The following is a 26048-nucleotide window of genomic DNA, read 5'->3' as shown; positions in this document are numbered from 1 at the left end:
ACTTCCCACAGCTGCCGCAGCGTATCGCCCCAAGTGGGCTTCGAGGCTATATCTGCCACGCGCTCGTGTGTTCTTGCTCATATTGCTTATGATAGTACCGTCTTTGCCAAAAGTAACCGAGCAGCCCAGCCGGCCGGCGGAGCAGGCAGGGGGCCGAGATGCGGCACTACCGTCGCCGTCGCTGGCCGCTGCTCTCCGGCGGCGAGTGTAAACTGATTGACGTAAGCACTCTCCCTTGCTCTCCTTATTGAGATGATAAAAAGTAAGGGAGTATCATGTGCGGCACCTGATTTGGCTCCTTCAGAAAGCTGCGCTAGTGAGGAAGGACGCTCCGCATAGCATCACTCGCACAATGCTCCTTTTTGTCTGGCGCTGTGAAGCTGCGCTCTTCGTTAGAATGCCGTCGCGTTTAATATCGGTATAGTGCTTCTGTAGTTGCAACGAACAGGCAAATACATACTTTTTTACTAGTTTCGATTATCCGGAAAGTATGGCGACAAATACATACTTTTCTGCTAGTTTAGGTTGTCCGGAAAGTATGGCGAGAAATTGATTTCGAAAATTCGATGCGCTTTTCCTACGGTTCCTAGTCGTCTGCTCTTACCACTATCGGATTTGCTGTGACGCTAAGTTAAGCTGAAAGAGAGAAAAATAAGACTTACAACTGTTCCTTGTGCCCTTCTTGCTGAATACTTCCTTTCCCGCTTTTGGTAACGTAAAAAAAGCGCGTAATGCTTTCCGCGTTGGTAATTACGTTCATGCTTTAGCCTACTGCTAATCTCTTCGTTTAATGAGTGAAATGCATACAAATGTCATTCTCACACATATGACGCCTATTTGTTCAATAAGTGCGGCGATTTCTTTTTTTTTTCTGTTTATTTCTTTTACAAGGAAACACCATGCGACCCACCTACCAGCCATATGTTCTGGAAGTGAAATGAAATTCGAAAACGCAGCATTTGATTTGCACTGCGAACTAGTTTTGAGTTACTGTCTATTACCTAGCGACTTGATTGGCAGTTTAGTGCCCGTTGGCAGAGTGGTGCATCTGTGACTCGATAAATAAGTTACTAAAATAGAACCTTCAAGTGCAACACAAGATCAAGTTTGCAAACCTGATACTCCCGTTTTTACTGAACTCCCTGGCCGCAAAAAGATGAAACTTAATTCGGAGTGCATTTCAATGCAAGTGGAAGAAAAACGTTTTCGTAGGCATCCTTCGCAATAGCAAGGCTTTTTTAGGGGATCATATGCTAGGGAACATTTACATCACTCATTCGGTTTAGCCAAATATTTTTTGAAGCAGTTGCCATCTCTGCTCAGATTATCGGTATTAAATTTGGTGTTGCAAAAGCAAAAACCATTAAGCACTTCTGTGCGTTAACAAGCAGCGGCAAATGCAAAAAGAACGAATTCGCCGCATTACATGGACACCAATAGCCGCACTAGAAACAGCCTAAAATATCGCCTTGTATAAATGCAAAAAGAACGAATTCGCCGCATTACATGGACACGAATAGCCGCACTAGAAACAGCCTAAAATATCGCCTTGTTTTTATTCTCTCTAGCCCAGCGAAGAGTCGTCATCGCAGACTAGGAATCGCGGGAAATACTAAACTCAGGCTTCTATCATGCCCTGTCTGACTGTGCTAATATTCCAGAGTACCGGAGTTCCCGGGTTCGAACCCGACCGCGGCGGCTGCGTTTCGATGGAGGCGAAACGAAGTGGCGTCCGTGTGCTGAGCGATGTCAGCGCACGTTAAAGATCCCCAGGTGGTCGAAATTACTCCGTAGCCCTCTACTACGGCTCCTCTTTCTCTCTTTCCACTTTCTCTCCCGCCTTCCGCTCTTCCCTTACGGCGCGGTTCGGGTGTCCACAGAGCAAGTGTCACAGTTACTGCGCCTTTCCCTTCCTGTGAACCAATTTAACTTAACTTAATTTTACTTAACTATATTCCAGACGAGACAAAAATACTACTTTTCGAATCCCTTAATCTACGGGAGATGTGCACTGGGATTCAACATGCAAGGCGTCCTAACGAAGAGCACAGCTTCACGATGCCAGCCCAAAATCATTGTGGAGCGAGTTTTGCTGTGCACAGCGCCCTCCATGACTAGCTCAGCGTTATAAAGGTATGAAATCGTACGCCACATATGCTACCCGCTTGCATTTTATCATCCCAAGAAAGATAGCGAGGGGGCATGCTTACGTCGGCCAGCTTACACTCGCAGCCGGCGAGCAGCGGCCACCGACGGCGACCGCCACGCCGCCGCTCGGCCCTGCGCTTGCTCCGCAGGCCGGCTGGGTTGCTCGGTTACTTTTGGCAAAGACGGTACCTGCGTGTCGTATTGTGCCCAGTGATGTTTCGATCGTTCGTTGCCAATCTTCGGAGGGGCTGAAGCCTCTCCAAACGTGGTCATTCGGCAGTGAAGAAGCAGAAGACGATGATCTGATGATGGTCAGGAGGAGATATATATTTACAGAAGCAAACTAGTATACATAGGCAAAGTTACAGCAACAAGTCACACAGACAACTGTAACTTAAAAGAAAATGGAGACTCTCACACAGAGAAGTCACTTTACAGGCCCTTACTTTCCTACCGAGCGTTTCGGTTAAAGCCTAGGGGGTGTAAATACGTGCTGAGCCCGGAGCCTCAATCTTGACTGTCGAACACGGTCCGAGGACCGCTCTTTGATACCAGACATCAACAAAGACCCAAGGGCGGTCACCTTAGGTGATCCGCCTCGAAAATGAAGCAGTCAATCAAATTATTTAAAAACATGCCACAACCCCCGTGGGTTGGGAATAATCTTGGACCCAGGTCCTTAATTACGCCAAATAAAAATGCAACATTCAAAAAACACACTCTCTCCACTCGCTGGTCCCCAAACCCTCTCACACGGCGCCTGTCTTTGCCTCCCCTCCTCAGCGTGTTTGCGACGCGACCTTGCAGCTGGCGCTTTTGTGAAAGAAACGCCGCGGGGGATCTGGAGACTAGGCCACCCAGCCGTCCCGTTCGAGGAAAAGGGGGAGGGGGGGCACTGTCCCAGAGCAGTGTACAGTCACCGTTGCTCGGACCCAATGTCTCGCGACACAGCGGGAGGCCGCTGGGCTGATTGCCTACTTGGGAGGGCCAAGGGTCGCGCGTATTGTCGCCTTCTGCAGGATATTTAGTGAGCGCTTGTGGCAGTGCAAAAAGCTTCATTAACGGCGTCTCCCTGCACCCATGCTTGGCGCCACGGCGGGACATCGCTGGACGAGCTGGCCGTAAAGTGGTTCGCAGAAGCGTGCTGCTGTTGTTCCCGGCCGATAAGGATGCGTCTGCCGTTCGCTTCTTGGCGACGCCTCGGGGCGAAGCGGCGAAACAAAGCAAGCCTCCCGCGCGCCCGCGGCCAAGAAAAGGGGAGAAAAGGAGAAAAAAAACAGCGCTCGCTCCTTGGCCTCGGCGTGTGGGGGGTTCGACCGCCAGCTCGACTCCATGTGCGAGTCGTTTTTCACTGCGGCCCCACATGCCCTTTGTCAAAAAGAAGATGGACCCCTTCGCTGGACTCTGACGAAGAAGAAGCAGTTGTAGAATTGCCATCGCGCAGATCGTGTTGTTCTTGATCGCCCCGCATCCTCGTCGACCTCGACGCCGTCGTCGACGTCTCTCTTCCACATTTGGTGGAGGTGCGGCCTGTTATCCTTCCCTCACGCTGGAGCTTCGCACCCGCACGCTCCCGGTAACTCGTATGGCTGAAGACGAACTCCCACCAGCTGCCCCGAGGACCCCGCCGGCTGTCTGCTCTGGCTGCTTAAGCCAGCGAGACCCTGCGCTGTTCAGCGGGACCGACGACACAGACTGTGATGACTGGCTTGAGTCGTACGAGTGAGTGAGTTCTTACAATAAGTGAGACGACGCCACGAAGGTTACAAACGTCATATTTTATTTGACCGGTGTTGCCAACTTGTATCGTAATCACGAAGCCGATATCACGTCGTGGCACTCCTTCAAAGCTAGTCTTACAACCGTGTTTGGTCGTCCTGCTATACGCAAGCTCCATGCCGAACAACGCCTGCACGATCGATTACATATGCTGACGTTCCTGTCGTTTCAACAATGACGCCCGCTCCTGTCGCACCGATGACGTACACTGCCGTCGCTGCCCAACCACGGCCACCTTGCTGCCCTGTGGTGTACGCTACACCTCCAAAGCCTTTACAGCAATTTTTTCAGGCGCCGCAGCCTTTTATTCCACCTCGCCCGCAGCGCTGCAACCCATGGTGAACATCTTACAACCATCCCATCTGCTATTCCTGTGGGTTTGCTGGCCATATTGCCCGGTATTGCTGAAATCGCACTCCCGACAATTTTGTACGGCGCCGAATGTCAGCTTCCTGGCAGCCGCCCCGAAACCAGTACGCAGCCGCCGATCCATCTGCAAGTTCCGTCGCGAATAACCATGCCAACTTTTCGCCTCGCCGCTCAACATCGCCACGTCGTCGCTCCCTATCTTCTCTTCGACGGCGTCCCAATCTTGCTCAAGAGGAAAACTGAATGCCGCAGTTCCTGAGGCGAGAACTGCGCAACGAGCGAACTGTCAAAGGCCTCACGTATCTCCCGAAAATCTGCTTGAAGTTTCTGTTGACGGCGTTATAGTACTGGCTCTGGTCGACCCCAGCGCTGCTTTTTCTGCCATGGCTGCAAGTCGTTGGAGTTCATTGTGCGAAGTAACAACAGCTATTTCAGGATTCTTGCTATGCACTGCAAGTGTTCAGCCAGTAGAGCCAATAGCGGTGTGCACAGCATGAGTCGTCATTCAAGAAGTTGTGTATGCAATAGAGTTCGTCGTTTTGCCTTCCTGCTCTCATGATCCTATCTTGGGCTGGAATTTTCTGTCGCGTAATAATGCGATGATCAACTGGGCTCGTGCAGAACTGGAGCTTTTTGCGGGTGACGAAACATCGCCGGACATTCCTTCTCCCAAAGTCATCGCTGCCGAAAATTCGTTCTTGTGTCTACCGCTTGTGAGTTTTCCCGCAGTACCAATCTCCTTTTCACACCATCCCATGCCGCTCTCAGCGCGCTCTGGATTTATAATCCTTTCTCATTTCCCGTGTCCCTGCGCCGTGGTGAATGCCTCAGCACCGTACAGCTCAATGATACGATTCTCACCGGTGACGCAACAACCGCTTCACAGCCTGATGACTTGGCTGAACTCACACCACCCAAGCAGCACACCACTATTGGACCATCGGTGGTCCAATGTTGGAAAACCGGTGTTTTAATTTCAGCCCAATGTTGGCTCTCGAAGAAATTACTACTTTTCCTACATTGGACCATCGTTTCTTGCCATCACTGGTCCAGCGTTAATCCACTATGGCCCTACTAATATGCGTTTACTACTGGCGTTTCCATTCATAGCCCAATTATGACGGCCTTCCTAATCCATTGGCATTCCAAGGTTGGGAAACAGTGGATTTCCTATGTTGTCATATAAATGGCTCTTCCATTCATGTCCCATTATAAACCTGGGCATTTCGTAGGCATTTACAAGCCGTGGAGCAGTTTATCTTACATGATTACGCAACTAAATTTTTCTGTGCAAAGAGGGCGCACAGTTAAACCTCTCATTCCGATCTTTCTGTGGCAACCAGTGCAATATATGTTTTTACTCGCCAGAAACAGCAACGCATTCAAAAACGGGCAGCAAAAGTATTGAGAAAAAAAAGTTTAACTCTTCGATACATGCATTCAGTGCCTCCTGGCACACACGCACGGAAGGGGAAGGTTCAACTACTGGCTATTTTATTAGAGTGTGAACAGCCCTTCAATATTCAGTGTACATTTATTCAAAATTGTATACCTCTCTCGTATCATTGTTGAGCTGCTGGCGATTTAAAGCAACCCAATACTAACAGTAGACCGTTCATTATATATAAAATTCCTCGAGGAAGTGCTCTTCGGAGGGCGCTCGGGTCATCCAGGGAGGGGAGGTTACGCCCAGTGGTTCAGAAGTTCTGCAGGGATAGGAACAGTGCCTATCTGAAGAGGATGCGTGCAAATCCGGCAACCATTTGAAGATGAAATCCTGGGAATCAGAAGCAGCCATTCCTTGCTCTCACAATGACATCTGCAAAAAAATAAAAAACACAAGCGTTACTGAACAACGCAGAAATCCGGTTATTTGTTCAACTACACAAGCAATTAAGGATGAGCATACGTGTCATTTCAAACAATGATGGCAAGATGACATTGTAGGCGGCTGGAAATCTGCAACAGAGCCAGTTGGCAACAGATGAACTCGAATGGTAGCGGAGCTCGGCTCCGATTGAAGGGCATCTTCTCTTCTCTTTCACTGGTTCTTTCCAGCTGTAAAACCTCAGATAACTTCACAATTAATTACACCAAGGTCATACTTATCTCCGCATACAAAACGACGGAAAGGTTGTGAAAAATGAAAAAGAACAGGAAATAAAATTGTAGCAATAGATACGAAATGTAAAAAAAGGGAACATTCCTTGTTGTTTTTGGAAATGAAATCTACGCTAATTAACAAATTAGACTATCTGTTGCCTGGTACCCATTCGCTCTGAAGAGAAAATGTATAATGCTATACCTTTCTAGAACAGTTTATTTTTGTAATTTCATTCAGGCGCTCGCATAGGTGGTTAAATCCACAGAAGGCGTAAATTTCAATGAAGCTTTGTTTTGTACAGCGTAATTTAAAGCAAACACATATCTACGCCAGCAAGGACCTTGCCGAATTGTGCACCTTGAGCAATTAATGTGGGCCTAAAAATTGGCATAGAAAAAAAAATAGTACGCAAGCATTACGCACTTCCTTAGAGAGATTAAATGCAAATGAAAACGCTCGCTATTTCTGCCGCTACGTTGGAAAAAAAATTCTCTGAGTGGTTGCGGCGGTCTAAGCAGGAAGAGCTACAATGTTCCAATTTCGAAATATTTGGCTTCAATGCCGCCGCTTATGACAAAATTGACTATATTTTGCATGTGAACTGCTGCATTGCAAGAGCAAGCGCTTCTTATTTTCAGTGGATGACTGACGGGCACTCTGTCGCAACAGATGGTAGACGACATGAGAAAGATGGCCCGTACAAAAGACGAAAATTAAAATTCTCACCATTCGTTCAGCGTTGCTTTGCGCCCATGCCAAGCTTGAGAGCTCTCATAAAGTTATCGAGAACTTGTCCCAGCATTCTCATTCTCTATTCCTGTAAAAAAGTGCAAATTGTCCCAATACTGTAGCATTTTCCCAACGTATAACGAGATGAAATTGCGGGGTTACTCACATGTAGGGTCTTCCGGGCAGAGCTTTTGAGACCGTAAGCGCTCTCACAACATGTCAGATGAGGCTTTTCGTTTCCGCAGTCTAAGAAAATCCCCAAATATGCTGAGTTGAATCGTGGGACGGTGAATCTTGCTGGAGGATGCAGTGACGACACGGAGACGCGGTCATTAACACAAACAACGAAAACTATTTAACTTTTAAATTGCAATACCGTTCGCCAGAGACACTGCACGAGCGTCTTCTTTCCCGTCCACAAGGCAAGTGTAAAGGAAGGATTCAGAGCCAAGAGCGCCTGTTTCGATGGGCAGGTACCTTTCCCTTTCTCTCTAGCCTTCCAGGCACTGACAAAGAAACCGGATGTTGGGTGCGCAGCAGCGAGCACTGCCGAGTAGGTGCATGAGTCCCGAAGTGTTGGTCATCGTGAGCCCTCCATGCCTCCAGGTAGAGGGGGGAATATAGGTGAGTAAGAAGCAGCGCGCGGGAAGAGCCACCCCAATCAACTCACAAAACCCTATTCTCCCTCACAAAGATAGAGGGAGAGACAGAGGGCGACTGAATGGTGCAGCATGCAGTCGGGCGAGAGAGAAAACAGGTTCGAGGGGGTGAGCATGTAAAACCACAAAGAAAAAATTGCGCCTCGCAAGGCGGGGAATAGAAATCTACAGGGAAAGGGGTCGACTGGGAAAGGAGTGTTGGAGATGGCATTTCAATGATTGTTCAGTCACTGGCAAAACTTCGTGCACGGAGTGAGTGCGCCCCCCACCCCTCCCTCGCTCCTTCTACCGAGCCGTGAGCGCGCGGGCTAAACGCATTACGCAGGTTACAGCAATTGTTGACAATTACGGGCGTGGGTCGAGAGCTCATATACACACTTTATATTAATTTTACTATGCCTCTAACCTGCTCCTACATCCTACCACTGCTTTATTTTATTTTCTCTTAGTGTCTACTAGTTGTCTCATTTATTCCACCAGCCCGAATCCCACGCTATCGCACAAATATTTTCCTTCCTGTTTTTTTTTTATTATATAACCTCTTGCTTCTACGACTTCACAACGAACTCAGCCACTTATTTCTCCAAAGTAACTCTAAATACTTTTAAATGTGCGGAAGCGTGCTATGGCCTGTTGGTTCATGGTGGAACAAAAAGGCTGCTCAGGAAAAAACCTACGGATCTAAAACACCTCTTAAAACAGTAATGCACTCGGGTGTGAGCTTCTTGTTAAACTAGGATATCATACATCCAACCAACACTTATCGTCAATCGATTCTTTTTCTCCCAGATCCAAGAAACCATAGATTTTTCTTTTTTTGAGCAAGAAGTTTGGCAGGCTGGCCGAATCTTATTACTATGTTGCCCGTCCACGCGTCACTAATCTACGCCCACATAGGGTTGCCCGCTGTAACAGATACTGAATCCAAATGTATTACAGCTTCCTGCAAGAAACAACCAAAACGAACAAAAATGATCACAAATACAACTATTAACTTCTCGTGATGCATTTGTTCAATAAATACCACGTTTATTAGACAGAACACACTACAAAGATGCAAAAGCCTATGCCAGTGCTAATCCATAAACATTCCGCAAGAGTGCAATTAATTACGCAGAAAAGAAAAAATTACATCATCATCGACAGGCAAGGAAGAATTACCTCGTCAAAGAACACGGGAATATCTGTTGTTATATGGCGCGACATATGGAATTTTATCCTGTGCACGGTGCGACTCACTTTGCCATTCTCGAGGCTTATATGCGTGTTTCATAAATGGCTGCAGTGAAACTCCTTGTGCAACTTAGGCAAAATAGAGCTCCAAATGCCCCACCCAGTGTTGATGTGTATTGCTTGAACTGAACGATGTCCCAAAAGTCAATTCTTTTATTGTAAGCAATACAGATGCATATAGACCACTACGCGCGTCAGGCTGCAGCCCATTTTATATTTCATGAAGTCCGGGGGAATAGGCTTCTATATGCAAAAACACCTCACTGGCCGCCACTATGCAAAACAGACCTTAATAATGCCATGTTTTTTTTTTAACATTATCTTCTTTCGCTATTCGGTGTAAAGAAAAATTACGCGCTGTTCTCGGGAACTGAAGTGTCTATATATTAGCGTGCATGGGAATACCAGTTGTACAGCAGATGAGTGGACGGGCAAAAGCTTCTACAGCCATGCTAGGAATGTGTTTAAATGCAATTTGTCTCAACGGCTTTTTCCAGAAATTCCATGAGATTGCTTCTAGCATACGCGGAATAAAATACAGAAATATGGATCCATGAATTCATATTTAATTATATATAACCTCTCCCTGCTACTACTTTCCAGTCAAACCCGCGGAGATCAGCCATCTGTTTCTCCAAAAACAGCTCCGAACATTCCGTTAATATATATGTACCACCGTGTGCTGTGGCCTGCGGCTCAAGGTGGAATAAAAAGGCTGTAGGGACAACAAATAACAAATAAAATAGTAAATTACATGCTTAAATGACAAATAACATGCTTACATAACAAATAACAAAAAAAATGCTTTCTCAGAAATTTATTTGAATTGGTTCTAGTACGCGTGTATTAAAGTATGCGAACATCGATCCCTGTTTTGATTTGAATAATAACACTAAATATTATTTTGAAATTAAATATAGCCAGGCCTCAGCGTGGCGGAAACAATATCGGGATATCGAGGGACAATGTGGTCCATTGTCGGCTGTTTTTAGAATGGTTTGGCAGATATTGGAATGAGACCAGAAAAAGTAGTCCAATATAGGCAGTTTTTAAAACCGGCATGACACATAATGGGAGCACACAGTACAAAGTGGTCCAATGTAGCCAATTCTTAGAGGTGGCACACCCGATATTGGGTGAATGTAAGGCAAATTGGTCCAATGCAGCCATTTTCTAAAGGCTGGTGCACCAATATCGGGAAAGTGCCGGATAAACTGGTCCAACATCGCCAACGTTCTAGAGCGGTAGCACCAACATTGGGTGAACACGTGAACCTTGGTCCATCGTTGGATGTGTTGTGGACTGGCTTGACTGATCTTGGTCACACAGCGGCAAAGTTAGGCCTCTATAGGACCACCGTTTGCCAATACATTAACAATATTGGGCCACTGTCTTGTGCCGGCTGGGCACCTGTTATTGCGCTGCACCAGTTGTCTCCCGACAGTTTTCTTCCCTCCATCGATGTCAATCTTCCTGGACCCCAACGCTCTGAACTTCTCGCACTGCTTCACCAGCTCAATTCTTCATTCGACTCTCATCAGCCTACTTTGACCCGCACATCAACTGTCGCCCACTACATTGACACCGGTTCCCATCCTCCTCTGCGTCAGCGCCCCTATCGTGTCTCTGCCACCGAGCGCCGAGTTATTCAAGCCCAAGCTCACACCATGCTTCAGAATGGCGTGATCGAGTTTTCTAACAGTCCGTGGTCTTCCTCTGTACTCCTGGTGAAGAAGAAGGACGGTTCTATTCGCTTCTGCGTTGACTAACGTCGCCTAAATAAAATCACGCGGAAAATTTATTTACCCTCTACCGCGTATAGATGATGCATTGGACTGTTTACAAGGAGCTGAACCCTTTTTTTAACTCGATTTATGATTCGGTTACTAGCAGGTACCCATGGCTGCGGAAGATCGCCCTAAAACCGCATTTTTCGCCCCTGATGGCCTCTCTGAATTTACCGTTATGCCGTTCGGTCTCTGTAATGCTCCTGCTACGTTCGAGCGTATGATGGACTCTATTTTGCGTGGTCTGAAGTAACAGATGTGCCTCTGTTACCTTGACGATATCGTGGTGTTCTCGCCGGACTTTGCGACCCGCATGTCTGGTTGGAGCAGGTCTTGATATGTCTTGCGAACGCCGGTCTGCAGCTCACCTTGAAGAAATGTCGTTCCGCTGCACGTGAGCGGACTATTTTAGGCCACTCTGTGTCCAAGGAAGATATCCGCCCTGATCCCGCCAAACTTCCGAGCTGTGACTGCCTTCCCGAAACCTACTCATCATCATCATCATCATCATCAACCTGATTATACCCACTGCAGGGCGAAGGCCTCCCTTTCCCATATTTCTCCACTTAACCCGGTTCTGTGCTAGCTGCATCCACTTGACCCCTGCGAACTTCTTAATCTCATCCGCCCATCTAACTTTCTGCCGCCCCCTGCTATGCTTTCCTTCCCTTGGAATCCAGTTTGTTACCCTCAGCGACCATCGGTTATCCTCTCTTCGCACTACATATCCTGCCCGAGTCCATTTCTTCTTCTTAATTTCTACTAGAATGTCGGTAACTTGAGTTATTTCTCTGACCCACTCTGCCCGCTTTCTATCTCTGAATGTTACCCTTACCATTTTTCGTTCCATAGTCCTCTGGGCTGTCCTCAACTTAAGTAGAACTCTCTTGGTTAGCCTCCACGTTTCAGCCCCATAGATGAGTACAGGCAAGATGCAACTGTTGTATACTTTCCTCTTGAGCGATACCGGTAAGCTGCTAGTCATAATCTGCGAGTGGTTGCCAAATGCGCTCCATCCCATTCTTATTCTTCTTGTTATTTCCTTTTCGTGGTCCGGATCAGCAGTTACTACCTGTCCTAAGTAGACATATTCGCCTATACGTCCACTATTTCGCTACCTAATGTAAACTGCTGTTCCTTCCCGAGGCTGTTGAACATTACCTTAGTCTTCTGCATATTGGTTTCCAAGCCTACCTTTCTACTTTTCCTGTCTAGGTCATCAATCATTATTTGCAGTTCATCCCCCGAGTTGCTTAGCAAGGCAATGTCATCAGCAAATCGCAGATTACTGAGGTATTCTCCACCTACCCTTATCCCTAACTGCTCCCATTCCAAGTCTCTGAACACTTCCTCTGAACAAGCTGTAAATAGTACTGGGGAGATTGTGTCTCCTTGCCTAACACCTTTCTTTATGGGGATTTGTTACTTTCTTTATGCAGAACTATGGTTGCTGTGCAGCCACTATATATATCTTCCAGCACTTTCACGTACGGCTCGTCTACCCCCTGATTTCGCAATGCCTGCATCACCGCCGAGGTTTCAACTGAGTCAAATGCTTTTTCGTAATCAATGAATGCTATGTATAAGGGCTGGTTATATTCCGAGCATTTTTCTATCACCTGATTGATGGTATGGATATGATCGATAGTGGAGTATCGTTTCCGAAACCCTGCTAGATCCTTTGCTTGATTGCAGTCTAAGGTTGTCCTGATTCTATTAGCGATTACCTTAGTAAATACTTTATACGTAACAGACAGTAAGCTGATTGGTCTGTAATTTTTGAGGTCCTTAGAGTCCCCTTTCTTGTGAATGAGGATAATGTTTGCATTCTTCCATGGTTTCGGTACCGTCGATGACACCAGGAACTGCGTATACAGGGTGGCCAGTTTTTCTAGCAAGATATCCCCGTCGTCCTTCAGCAAATCTGTTGTTATCTGATCCTCTCCAGCTGATTTCCCCCTTTTCATAGTTTCTAGTGCTTTCTGGACCTCGTCCTTCGTCACTGGTGGAACGTCTGACTGTTTTTCCCTACCGCCAATCTCATTACGGTCCTGACTACTTTGGCTACTGTAGAGATCTGTATAGAACTCCTCGGCTTACTTTGACTATCTTTTCCTTATTAGTGATGACGTTGCCCGCCTTGTCCCTTATCGCATAAATCTGGTTTTTGCCTATGCCCAATTTCTTCTTTACCGCTTTAAGGCTTCCCCCGTTCTTTACAGCATGCTCAATTTTCTCCATGTTATACTTCCTTATATCGGCCACCTTGCGCTTATTGATTAGCTTTATATCTCGGCCAATTCGATCTGGTCTGTTTGATTGGAAGTTTTCATACTCTGGCGTTTCTTAATCAAATCTGTCGTCTCCTTAGACAGCTTACCGGTATCCTCTCTAACTATCCTACCGCCTACTTCTACCGCGCACTCAGTAATGATATCTCTGAAATTATTGTTCCTTGCGTCTAGGGTGATGTCGCCATCCTCAGAGCTGAATACCTATTCTATAGCGAGATCCTGAACTCTTCTGCCCTCCCCCTCACCGCTAATTCGTTGATGGGTTTCTTTCTCACTAATCTGTTGTGTTCCTTCTTCAGATTTAGGCTAATTCGGGACCTCACCATCCTGTGGTCACTGCATGGCACTTTCCCGATTACCTCTACATCTTGAATAATGGCGGGTGTTGAACACATTATGAAGTCGATTTCGTTTTTAGTCTCCCAGTTAGGACTTTTCCATGTCCATTTCCGGTCTTCCGTTTGCTGAAGAAGGTATTCATGATTCTTAAGTTATTGCACTCTGCAAACTCAACTAGTAACTCCCCCCTGCTTTTCCTAGAACCAATGCCATAGTCACCTACTGCCTGGTCTTCTGCCTGTTTTTTCCCTACCTTGGCATTGAAGTCGTCCATTAGTACAGTATACTGCGTCTTTACTTTTCGCATTGGCGATTCTACATCTTCATAGAAGCTTTCAGCTGCCTGGTCATCATAACTACATGTAGGTGAATAGGCTTGTACAACCTTCAGTTTATACCGCTTATTAAGCCTAATTACGATGCCTGCAACCCTCTCATTAATACTATAGAATTCATCTATATTACCCGCTATATACTTATTGGCAAGGAAACCTACTCCTAGTTGTCGCCTCTCTGGTAAACCTCGATAACACAGTACATGCCCATCCTTCAGTATAGTATATGCCTCATTCGTCCTCCTAACCTCACTAAGCCCTATGACATCCCAATTCATGCCCTCTAGTTCCTCTAACAGCACTGCTAAACTAGCTTCACTAGCTATGGTTCTAGCATTAAACGTTGCCAGGGTCAGTTTCCAATGGCGGCCTGTCCAGCGGAGCCAGGCTTTCTTAGCACCCTCTGCTGCGTCACAGGTCTGACCGCCGCCGTGGTCAGTTGTTCCGCAGCCGCTGGTGGCTGAGGGCCGTGGTTTCAAGGAGCTTATCATAGGAGGTTGCGGCCAATTACTGAACCAGGGTGGCCAACTACTGTTCTGGTGAGGGAGTGCGTTGCCGGAGGTGTTCACCGGCATCAGGTCGCACCCCAAACCTGTTTATGCAATTCCATCGACACGCGGTTTTTTTTTTCATCCGGTGGAGATATACGCGGCACCGGGATTTGAACCCCGGTCCTCTTGCATGCGAGGCGGATGTTCTACCGCTACCATTAAGCAACTCAGGAGCTTCTTTGGCCTGTGCTCATAATTTCGATGTTTTATACGGAACTTTGCTTCCATTGCCTTCCCGCTGACTCAGCTACTTGGCAATAACTCAGACCTTTCGCTGTAGTCACCAGCATGCTACGCCGCCTACAATACTTTACGACGCCTCCTCACAGCCCCGCCCATCCTGCGCCATCTTGACCCCCAGGCGCCCACCGAAGTGCACGCAGGCGCCAGTGGTCTTGGCCTCGGCGCTGTGCTTGCTCAGCGCCCCTCTGGCATCGGCGAATACGTAGTCGCCTACGCCAGCCGTACTCTCACGATATCCGAAACCAACTAATCAATATCGAAAAAGGAGTGCTTGGCCATTGTCAGGGCACTCACAAAGTGTCGCCCTTACCTTTACGGCCGTCCTTTTGATGTCCTCCTGATGTGCAGTCCTTGTGTGGTTGGCTGCAGCCTTCTCCGGGCCATTCAAGCAGGATATGTCACATCTTGGCGTCGGAATGGTGGAGGCAAGCCCGTCTTTACAGAGAAATGCTACGTGTCCACTGTGTTGGCAGCGGGGATACTCGGTGCGGAGGTCAGGTAGCCGACTGGAGCAAGACGGTTGACGGATTAACGGAGTTCATGTGGAAGACTGTTCGCCTCACGTTGCCTTCTCAGAAGGAGCGCGCAAATTTACAGGGTGAACTGCTGATCTTGGGAGACGAAGAGTTGGATGTAAGGCACAGGCGTATCTTGGAGCGTGGGTCAAAGTTTTGTCTGCAACCCGATGTAAGTCCAGCTGATCTTCTGGCGGTGTCTCAAAATGTTGCTCGTCATGTTCCGGAAAATGAGAAGAGTCGGTTTTTGAGTGAAGCCACGGTCGTAACGGCAGCACGGAATTGTAAGCAGAAGTCACGGTACAGTCTGAAACCAGTATGTGACTACCTGGTTGACAACCGATTGCTTCTGATGGTATCTGATAAGGAAGGCTTCTTTGTCGTTGTACCTGACAGCTGTTTCTCTGATAAAGCCTCGGCCGCGATTGCCAAGAATTTTACGAAGGTGAAAACGAAGCCATCGTCTTACAGGAAGCAAACTATCGCTTGGTTAGATGATCACAACCTGAAGGCTTTAAGTTCGAGGGTGAAGGCAGCTACAGACGCCAGCTTGGATGTTTTCTTCTCGGCAAAGGCGCACAAGACGGACATTCCTTTCAGGATCATTGGTTCAGAACGTCGAACCTTGCAGTACAAGATTTCGGGATTTTTGAAGAAGCATCTAAAGATGTATAAATTTGAGGACCCGTTTTTTATTCCGAGTTGTTCTAAGGTGCTAGAATTTTTATGGACAGAAAACCGGGTAGGTGCTCTGCAATGAGCATTGATGTGGAGGACTTATATGATTCTTTGCATAGGACGAACTTCTAAGGTGTGTGCAAGACTGCATCACTGTAGATAATGATGAATTGGCTTTTAATAATGCGTGCGGTAAATCGGTTGCTAGTTTCTTGGAGCTGTTATCCTTTTACCTTAGTTTCACTTTCGTCTGTTGGCAAGGCAGCATGTACATCCAGAAGCCAGGGGTATGCATTGGGCCGCAGGTCGCTCCTGTGCTCAGCGACATTTTTCTGTCCAAAGTTGACACCGCATTGAAGCCAGGTCTGGATACCGTCGGTATAGTAGCGTTTCGCTATGTTGATGACTACCTTATTTTCTTGGATAAGGATGGTTTCGATAGTTTGGCGCAAGATGTGTTACAAAAGTTCAAAGAGCAAGGTCAGGGCCTGTTTTTTACGTATGAGTTTCCTAAAGATCAACATATACAGTTTCTGAATTTGGACCTGTGCTTTGAAGACAATCATGTGTGTTGGAGCTACAGCTCCAGGTCAGGGAAGCCTTTGCTAAGCTTTGAATCGGAGCACTCGAGGTTGGTAAAGGATGGTTTGGCGGTTCGATGCATCAAGTCCACAATACGTAAATCTTGCCATCACCGTGTTGAAGATACATTTTCAGAACAAATTTCGAAGTTGTGGGTGGCAGGCTTTCCAACTGTCCATCTCGCTCGTCTGTCAGAACGTGTTTTAACACGTTCGAGGAAGAGCAAAACGGGCAGGTTGATGTTGGTGTGGCGATGCGGCGAAAGAAGGTGGCTGCCATACCTTACCTCCATGGCGTTTCGCACCGATTCAAGAAACTGGCGGCAAGGTGCGACGTTGAGGTTGTATGTACAGCGAGAAACAAGATAGGAGGCTTGTGCGCCAGAGTTAGAAAGGGGCTCGACAATGTAGCTCGTGATAGTTTTCGTTGTGCAGTGTCACATAAGAAAAGGTTCACCACCTGCTGAAAGAATGTGGTTTATCGCATTCCGCTCAATTGTGGCCGGTGCTACTACGAGCAGACAGGTAGATGTCTAAATGTGCGCCTGACGGAGCACTCTAATTCTCTGGGAGGGAAAGCGAGTTCTAATCTGGCGCTACATGTGCAATCCCGAGTGTGTAAGTCGGAGCAAGATCCGTCCCTTTGTGCGCCTGATTTCAGTAATACGGGTGTAGTTTACAGCAATGGTAAACAATTCATTCGAGAGTTGGTTGAAGCATATTACATTGCTAAGGCTGAGGACAAGTTTGTGGCTAAGGCATCGGTTAGCCTTCATTGTAAGTAATTCGCTCTATTAGAAAAGTCGGTAGTTAGGCCTTGACTTTGAATTGGTTTTGAATTTTCTTTTTCATCTTCTCAATTTCCTGCAATTCCACTGGTTGGGATGTGCGCTTACTTTTCGGAAGAAGTCTTCGTTGTTTTCTTCCGTTCAGTAAACATTCAGTTGCTAGTCCAGCCTTGTCCTGTCCTCTTCTTCCCTGTGTCTCGTCCTTTGGCTGGTTAAATTAGAACCATTACCAAATTGCCCAGTCGTCAACCTTGTTGAACGAAAGGACAAATGGATCGCCTCTCTTATTGACTACCTCTCCAACAATTCAGCGATTACGCCTTCACGCGCCCTTCGCCGCCAAGCTTCCAACTAAGATATTCTGGATAACCTCCTTTACCGGCGCAACTACAATTCAAGTGCACGGAAATGGCTTCTCGTGATCCAGCGCCATCTACGAACCGAAATATGTACAGCTTCCACGCCTATCCGCAGTGCGGTCACGCCGGAGTTTCTTAGACGTAGACTAGAATCCGTCTTCGCTATTATTGGCGCGATATGTACAACTCGGTTCTCAGGTACGTTCGATCTTGCCTGGCTTGTCGACGCCGCAAACTTGCCTCTCACCGTTCGGCTGGTGAGTCAGAGCCTCTAATATGTCCATCTACCCTTCGACCGCATTGGCATTGACCTCTACGGCCCTCTTCCGTACACAGCTAACGGCAATCGCTGGGTCATCAGGGAGATTTAGAATAGCGGGACCCAAGTCTTGGGGCCCCCAACGAATTAGCGTGCGGCGGCGCAACGTGCTAGCCGAGCGGCGAGCTTTTCCCGACGCAGCGGAACCGGGCTTGCGTTTGTCGATTGCAGCGCCACAACGGTAAACCAAGTAGTAGCATTTAAATATATAAAAGCCAACAATACTATTATATTAATCAAAAAGTACTATTATTGTGCGAAAACTGTCTTAAGTCTACGAGTTATATAAACCGTTTTCGTCAGACAAGACGAAATCGGCCAATTGTCAATCCAGGCGGAGGCCGGGAAACCTCCTTTGAACCTTCCGCGCTTTCCACCGTCTGGTCCCCGTGGCAACCAAAGGAGGCGAACTCGCTAAACCTAGCAGCTCGGTAAATCTGGAAGCAATCAGAAAATGTAGCTCGTTTTATCGCTAAAATTTGGTAGTGCGGGCATCATGAGACATAGCATAAGCTTCGTTGGCCTTTCGTTTTCCATGAACGCGTGACACCATGGAGCGGCGACAACGAATGTGTGCCCAGGCGAGCGGTCGCCGCTTGGCCGAACGCCGCCATGTTGCCGTAACCCAAGCGACCCAACGGCGGCTTGGGGCGAACGCTATTTCCGAAAAATAGGGGCCGCCCCTAGCGTTAACCCAAGACCCCAAGCGCGCCTTACATCCTGCGCATGCGCATGTCGATGCCCCAAGCTCCTTGGGGGCCCCAAAGCTTGGGGCCCCCTATTCTAAAACTTTCTATTGTCGCGGTCGACCATTTTACGAGATAGGCCAAAACCGCCGCGCTCCCAGCTGCAACAACCCGAGATGTGGCCGGTTTCTTATTGACGAACTTCAGTCTCCTCCACGGTGCTCCTCGCGAATCGCTCAGTGACAGAGGCCGCACTTTCTTATCTGACTTCGTTCAAGCCCTGCTCGCTCAGTGCAAAATCATTCACCGCACTTGCACTGCCTACCATCCGCAAACAGACGGCCTTACAGAACGATTTATTTGCCCCCCCGGTGACATGCTCGCGAAGTACGTCGGATCCAACCACACCAACTGGGACATTGCCCTTCCTTATATCACATACGCATAAAGCACTGCTACGCAATCAAGCACGGGTTTCTCTCACTTCTTTCTGCTTCATGGTAAGCATCTATCTGCTCCCCTTAATACTGTGGGCCCCTGCAACCCTGATGAATCTGAACGTACCACTGTAACCGAAGGTGCACAGCACGCCGAAGAATGCCGCCTGATTGCCCTGTCGTTCACAACCGACTCTCAATGGCGCCCAAAACATCAGCATGACACCAATCAGAAGAATGCACCACACTTCAAGCCCGGCTCACTCGTGTGGTTATGGGTTCCATCCGGCAGCCCCGGCTTCTCAACAAAACTGGTCTCCAAGTACCATGGGCCATACCGCGTCGTCTAGCGCACTTCGCCAGTCAATTACATTGTTGAGCCTCTTATCCCATCTTTTGATATTCGGTGCCATGGCCGTGAAACTGTACATGTGCAGCGCCTTAAGCCGTTCTACGACCCCATTGTATCTTCGTCCCATTAAGTCGCCAGGATGGCTCCTTTTTCTCTGGGGGGCATTGTGAAGACGATGGACCCTTTCGCTGGACTCTGATGAAGAAGCAGTTGGGGAATTGCCATCGCGCAGATCGTGTTGTTCTTGAAAGCCCCGCTTCCTCGCCGACCTCGACGCCGACCTCGACGCCGGCCTCGACGCCGTCCTCGACGTCCCTCTTCTACAACTTAAACTGATTAAAGTTGCGATATCGGGCCTCTAATTCTGCTTACAGGTAGATGTATGAAAGAATGGACAAGTGAGATAAATCTTATGTATTGTTCCCTGCTTCAATTATTAAGGTAATACTGTTTTTCTTCTAAATGCCATCGTAATACGAAATCAGACTTGCCATGATATAGCAAAACACAGTGGTCTGTTTTATATTCAAATTTCAGTATGAGCTGAAATGCTTGTGGCATTCAAAAAAATTTGAAGCTATTTTTTTACAGCTTTTCATAAGGCTCGGTATATATTGCTTTCTTTTTGAGAAAAGCATTCTTTGTAACCCATTTTGCAGTATCTGTAAGTGCCTACAGCCTGTGATCAATAGTATACCAGACAAGTTGGCCTTCAATTATGCATATACATACTAATCGCAGATAAAGGGAACTTTCCATTTTATTTTTCTTCCTGTTCTGTAACTTTTGTGCGGGAAACAAAACTAAGAATTAGAAAGTTTCACTGTGGTTTTCTGTAATGAGATCAGTAAGAAAAAGCCGTTTATCAGCAAGTATGAATCAGTTTGCAAACACACAAGATACACCTGCACGTTATTCCTTTGGAAACTTAACCGGTGGGTCACCACACAATGTGCTTTTCTAAGAAGAAATAGCTAGCTGGCTTTATTATTGGAAAAACTGATACATGGTGCATGTTTTTCTGCAAAAACACGTTATTCCTCTTGTTAACGTAACCTCCAATGATAATATTGGCTGTAAGCGTGCTCTTTATGAACTTTCAACGCCTGACTGTAAGGCCTGACACATTTGCAATTTGACCCCATTCATGATTTTTAAGACTTATAACAGTGTGAGCAAAACAAGGTCGCGCCAAGCCAGAAAACAAAGTAGAGTACAGAGTTCAAACTGAGGATTATCAATTTATGCTTCGATAGAATCCGAAGGAGAGTTGTTTTTGATTGGTAATGCAAAACATCAGAAAAAAAAAATCATTTACTGCCACGTGCAGAGATATAAGGTTGAACGAAATAATTTTAATTATCTTTTATACCAGAAGCAGGCTTCAATACAGCTCCAGTGCTAGAGTTTTGAGATGGTGGACATATTCCTGGTACTTCGAACGACATGCATATTCAGCTAGTTTTTTCTTGCTACCCTTTATATTTTCTGTGTCAGTAGATGCATAACTGCACACCAGGCATCCTTCTTTCATTTATGACATGTGCTTCATGACAGCCGCTCTCTTGTGAACAGGAAGTTTTCAACACATATATAGCAATTAACTCTTCTGCCAATACACAAAGGCCTACAATTTTCGGGTATCATGGAAGTGCCTCTTCCTTTATTATTGCTCATGGTGGCTTCAAAGGGTCTGCAGCTAAATGACTAGAGGAAAGAGGTTGGGTCAAAGCCATTTTTAATTTTTTTTTCTCTAGTGCATATTGCTTCCTTTCAGACGGCTTCAGCAAATGTTGTTTTAAGTTGTTGTTTAAGTTGTTGTTTTAAACTGCTCGTTTGTTCGAAAAGCCGTCAGCCTGGCAGTAGTGGTTGATGTAGTATGTCAGAAATAATCGGGGGCTGCGTAAAAAAAACGTATCAAGGGAATTTGTGGTTCTAGTAAATTGATTATTATTTGTTTTGTAGTTGATGACAAGTTAATGAAAATATTGTAAATAATTGTTGAATTAGAGGAAAAAATAAGGAAAGGGGGTTCAGAGATGTCAAAATTCTTAGAATAAAATACCAATGCCTGTTGGTGCTAATTATAATATTTATTAATTGATAATGAAATAATTGAAAACAAGAAAAATGGTTGAGAAGCCCTCAAACTTCTCGGAATAGAAAGCAAATGTTTGGTTATGCTAAGTATTCCTGTATAAAAATTAAAAAAGTATAAAAGAACTTTATAAAAAAACTTGTGTGCCAAATGCTATCAGATCATTCCCTGAATGGCTAATTTGTAGCATGGGCATGACCACCTGCTATCTACTGTTCGTAATTTCTTATACTGTGCTCTAAGGATGAATGTATAACTGATTGTTCAAAATGTCACTGAATTGCAGCTCTTTTAAACGTATCCTTTGAGGCAAGATATTGAAGTCGTCCTTTTTGCTGCAGGGTCTGCTTTGAAGCCTTGCCTAGCTGCAGCTGCTCGCACCCTCAACCCCACCGCCACTTATCATCTGGGTATGGCTGCTTTGGTGCTCCCAGTGGCCACCTACAAAGCATCTAAAGGTGAAGTGTATACTCTGCATCCATATTCACCTCTTGGAGCCTGTCCCCCCTACACAAGCCAGCGCTCTTCTGGGACTAATATATGCAATGGCAGTGAATGTGGCCATGCAATATACTTCTCTAATATAGGTTTGTTACCTACCCTGCTTTAATTGTGTCTAGATTAGTAAACTTATGGTTTTAATGTCTTGTTTCCTTGCCCTTTCTGATTGTTACCACAGATATTCATGACTCTCATGCCTTTATTGCTTTGGCGCACATGCGTATGTCTCTGACTGCCCTGTCACGAGACAACCGACTGAAGCCGTGACCTAGAAAGACAGCTATTCTGTATCCCTTAAGTCCATCTAAAAACTTTTATTACAGCTATGATTTATACAGAACGCCATCCTAGCTTAACCTTTCCTAATATATCTTGCACTAATTTGAAAATATGGTTGGCTGTAGCCAATTCATTCTTTCTAGAAGGTCGATACTACTGCAAAAAACACAGGGACCACCAAACAAACACATGTGGCACATGAAAAGCACAACTTTCAATTATATTTTTATTAGGAAGCAGCTACATCACTGGAGCACATACGTCACAGATATGACAAAAGATGAACGCCTGCTTGATTCAAATTGCCAGCCTGTTGCTGGATGCAAGAAGCCAAGATGCAATGTAATGGAGATATGATAGCCCGAATTAAGCAGCTGCAGTATCATTTAAAAATTCATGAACTACCTAAACAAAGCAGGTAACAGTAAAATATGGAATGTCCGTCGTAGCAGAACTGTCATCAGGAAGAGTAAAGTAAAAGAAAGAATAACTCAAAATTGCCAGCAAGAAAATTGGTTGTAATCTGGATAAAAAATGTCCCAGCAAGGTAGATTGAAAGGTAACTTACGCTAAAGCGCTGTCAAGCAAAGTGAACAAGAAAAATGTCAATGCAAGTTATTTATTTTGCGTGCCCTCAGTCACTGAACTGATGAAACGGGGAGCGCCATCAATAAAGTCAAATTGCCTTGTCTTAGATCTTTGCTTAGAAGTAAAGTTAAAGTTAAACCTCGGCCCTCAGTCACCAGCGGCTGCGGAGCAACTGACCACGGCGGCGGTCAGACCTGTGACGCAGCAGGGTTGCTAAGAAAGCCTGGCTGTGCTAAGAAAACCAGGTAGTCACATACTGGTTTCAGACTGTACCGTGACTTCTGCTTACAATTCCGTGCCGCTGTTACGTCCGTGGCTTCACTCAAAAACCGACTCTTCTCATTTTCCGGAACATCACGAGCAACATCTTGAGACACCGCCAGAAGATCAGCTGGACTTACATCGGGTTGCAGACAAAACTTTGACCCACGCTCCAAGATCCGCCTGTGCCTTACATCCAACTCTTCGTCTCCCAAGATCAGCAGTTCACCCTGTAAATTTGCGCGCTCCTTCTGAGAAGGCAACGTGAGGCGAACAGTCTTCCACATGAACTCCGTTAATCCGTCAACCGTCTTGCTCCAGTCGGCTACCTGACCTCCGCACCGAGTATCCCCGCTGCCAACACAGTGGACACGTAGCATTTCTCTGTAAAGACGGGCTTGCCTCCACCATTCCGACGCCAAGATGTGACATATCCTGCTTGAATGGCCCGGAGAAGGCTGCAGCCAACCACACAAGGACTGCACATCAGGAGGACATCAAAAGGACGGCCGTAAAGGTAAGGGCGACACTTTGTGAGTGCCCTGACAATGGCCAAGCACTCCTTTTTCGATATTGATTAGTTGGTTTCGGATATCGTGAGAGTACGGCTGGCGTAGGCGACTACGTATTCGCCGATGCCAGAGGGGCGCTGAGCAAGCACAGCGTCGAGGCCAAGACCACTGGCGCCTGCGTGCACTTCGGTGGGCGCCTGGGGGTCAAGATGGCGCAGGATGGGCGGGGCTGTGAGGAGGCGTCGTAAAGTATTGTAGGCGGCGTAGCATGCTGGTGACTACAGCGAAAGGTCTGAGTTATTGCCAAGTAGCTGAGTCAGCGGGAAGGCAATGGAAGCAAAGTTCCGTATAAAACATCGAAATTATGAGCACAGGCCAAAGAAGCTCCTGAGTTGCTTAATGGTAGCGGTAGAACATCCGCCTCGCATGCAAGAGGACCGGGGTTCAAATCCCGGTGCCGCGTATATCTCCACCGGATGAAAAAAAAACCGCGTGTCGATGGAATTGCATAAACAGGTTTGGGGTGCGACCTGATGCCGGTGAACACCTCCGGCAACGCACTCCCTCACCAGAACAGTAGTTGGCCACCCTGGTTCAGTAATTGGCCGCAACCTCCTATGATAAGCTCCATGAAACCACGGCCCTCAGCCACCAGCGGCTGCGGAACAACTGACACGGCGGCGGTCAGACCTGTGACGCAGCAGAGGGTGCTAAGAAAGCCTGGCTCCGCTGGACAGGCCACCATTGGAAACTAACCATGGTTACGCTTAATGCCAGAACCCTAGCTAGTGAAGCTAGTTTAGCAGTGCTTTTAGAGGAACTAGAGGGCATAAATTGGGATGTCATAGGGCTTAGTGAGGTTAGGAGGCCGAATGAGGCCTATACTATACTGAAGGATGGGCATGTAGTGTATTATCGAGGTTTACCAGAGAGGCGACAACTAGGAGTAGGTTTCCTTGTCAATAAGTATATAGCGGGCAATATAGATGAATTCTATAGTATTAATGAGAGGGTGGCAGGCATCGTAATTAGGCTTAATAAGCGGTATAAACTGAAGGTTGTACAGGCCTATGCACCTACATGTAGTTATGATGACCAGGCAATTGAAAGCTTCTATGAAGATGTAGAATCGGCAATGCGAAAAGTAAAGACGCAGTATACAGTACTAATCGGCGACTTCAATGCCAAGGTAGGAAAAAAACAGGCAGGAGACCAGGCAGTAGGTGACTATGGCATTGGCTCTAGGAATAGCAGAGGGGAGTTACTAGTTGAGTTTGCAGAGCGCAATAACTTAAGAATCATGAATACCTTCTTCAGCAAACGGAAGAACTGGAAATAGACATGGAAAAGTCCTAACAGGGAGACTAAAAACGAAATCGACTTCATAATGTGTTCAACCCCCGCCATTATTCAAGATGTAGGGGTAATCGGGAAAGTGCGATGCAGTGACCACAGGATGGTGAGGTCCCAAATTAGCATAAATTTGAAGAAGGAACGCAACAGATTAGTAAAAAAGGAACCCATCAACGAATTAGCGGTGAGGGGGAGGGCAGAAGAGTTCAGGATCTCGCTACAGAATAGGTATTCAGCTCTAATTGAGGATGGCGACATTACCCTAGAGGCAAGGAACAATAATTTCAGAGATATCATTACTGAGTGCGCGGTAGAATTAGGCGGTAGGATAGTTAGAGAGGATACCGGTAAGCTGTCTAAGGAGACGAAAGATTTGATTAAGAAACGCCAGAGTATGAAAGCTTCCAATCCAACAGACGAGATCGAATTGGCCGAGATATCAAAGCTAATCAGTAAGCGCAAGGTGGCCGATATAAGGAAGTATAACATGGAGAAAATTGAGCATGCTGTAAAGAACGGGGGAAGCCTTAAAGCGGTAAAGAAGAAATTGGGCATAGGCAAAAACCAGATGTATGCGATAAGGGACAAGGCGGGCAACGTCATCACTAATATGGAAAAGATACTCAAAGTAGCCGAGGAGTTCTATACAGATCTCTACAGTAGCCAAAGTAGTCAGGACCGTAATGAGATTGGCGGTAGGGAAAAACAGTCAGACGTTCTACCAGTGACGAAGGACGAGGTCAAGAAAGCACTAGAGACTATGAAAAGGGGGAAATCAGCTGGACAGGATCAGATAACTACAGATTTGCTGAAGGACGGAGGGGGGGGGGGGATATCGTGCTAGAAAAACTGGCCACCCTGTATACGCAGTGCCTGGTGTCATCGACGGTACCGGAACCATGGAAGAATGCAAACATTTTCCTCATTCACTTCCTCTAAGGACCTTAAAAATTACAGAGCAATCAGCTTACTGTCTGTTACGTATAAGGTATTTACTAAGGTAATCACTGATAGAATCAGGACAACCTTAGACTGCAATCAAGCAAAATATCAAGCAGGGTTTCGGAAACGGTACTCTACTATCGATCATATCCCTACCATCAATCAGGTGATAGAAAAATGCTCGGAATATAACCAACCCTTATACATAGCATTCATTGATTACGAAAAA

This window comes from Amblyomma maculatum, chromosome 11, assembly GCF_055883805.1.
Source record: "Amblyomma maculatum isolate TAMU_Amacu chromosome 11, ASM5588380v1, whole genome shotgun sequence".
NCBI lineage: Eukaryota > Metazoa > Arthropoda > Arachnida > Ixodida > Ixodidae > Amblyomma > Amblyomma maculatum.
The sequence above is the reverse complement of the archived record's forward strand: the minus strand, read 5'-3'. Positions refer to the sequence as shown.